Consider the following 1,064-nt stretch of genomic DNA (forward strand, 5'->3'; position numbering starts at 1 on the left):
AGAGTGGTCTTCTGAGAGCTACCCGATCTGCCCAGGCTGCACCATTATCTCTCTCTTCATCTCTTCCTGCTCTCCCCTTATTCATCATTTTGCTCTCAATCAAGCTAAGTGCTGAGGACAGAGAGGATTTTAATGCAGGTATAAGCACACTGTTTTTAATAAAGTGGGATTCATATCACATGGTTAATAACCTGTTTTTCCTCCATTTAACATTTTCTCTTATTCATTCTTGTAGAATGCTTAGTAATGATGTAATATCTCATTATATAGAGAGACATAGATATACACATACATATATACTGCAGTGTATTTAGCCAATTCCCAATGCATTTATTTATTTACTTAAGACTGAGGCTCATTCTTTCACCCTTGATAGAGTGCCATGGGGTCAAGCTCAAATCTAGAATGGAAGGAAGAAAAGGAGAAAGTAAGATGAAAGGAAAGGAAGGAAATAAAGAAAGAAGGGTGACAACTATAAGTGCATCTTCAGTATACAACCTTTTTGAGACAGAGTCTCACTCTGTCCCTTGGGGTAGAGTGTGGTGGTGTCATCATAGCTCACAGCAACCTTAAACTCTTGAGTTTAAGCCATCCTCTTGCCTCGACCTCCCAAGTAGCTGGGAATATAGGTGCCTGCCACAACACCCAGCTAGTTTTTCTATTTTTACTAGAGATGGGGTTTCTCTCTTGCTCAGGCTACTCTCAAATTCCTGAGCTAGAGCAATCCACCCTCCTCAGCCTCCCAAAGTGCTAGGATTATAGGCATGAGCCACCGTGCCTGTCTCCAAATGATTTTACGTTGCTTTTAGTTTTTGGCTATTATAAAATACCGTGATGACCATATTTGTAGATAAATCTTTTCACACAGCCCCAATTATTTCCTTAAAGAGAAGGTGGAATTGGTACATCAAAGATTATGCAGTGCACATCTTTTTATTAATTTGAACTCCTGTTCCTAAAGTGTCCCACAGAGTGATCATATGACTGACTGGTGGGGAGAGTGGCCCTTTTACCACTCCCTCACTAACACTAAGCTTTTGTTTTTATCAACTTCATTTTTAAAA

General features: G+C 39.8%; 1 protein-coding gene across 2 annotated transcripts in view; it reads right to left on the minus strand.

Moving 5' to 3' along the window:
- CDK15 (cyclin dependent kinase 15) overlaps positions 1 to 1,064 on the minus strand; it is a 79,338-nt gene that overhangs the window by 72,086 nt on the left and 6,188 nt on the right. The gene's annotated exons all lie outside the window — the stretch shown is intronic.

The sequence above is a fragment of the Otolemur garnettii genome, unplaced genomic scaffold (assembly GCF_000181295.1).
Source record: "Otolemur garnettii isolate 467f Iridium unplaced genomic scaffold, OtoGar3 scaffold00013, whole genome shotgun sequence".
NCBI classification, from domain to species: Eukaryota; Metazoa; Chordata; class Mammalia; order Primates; family Galagidae; genus Otolemur; species Otolemur garnettii.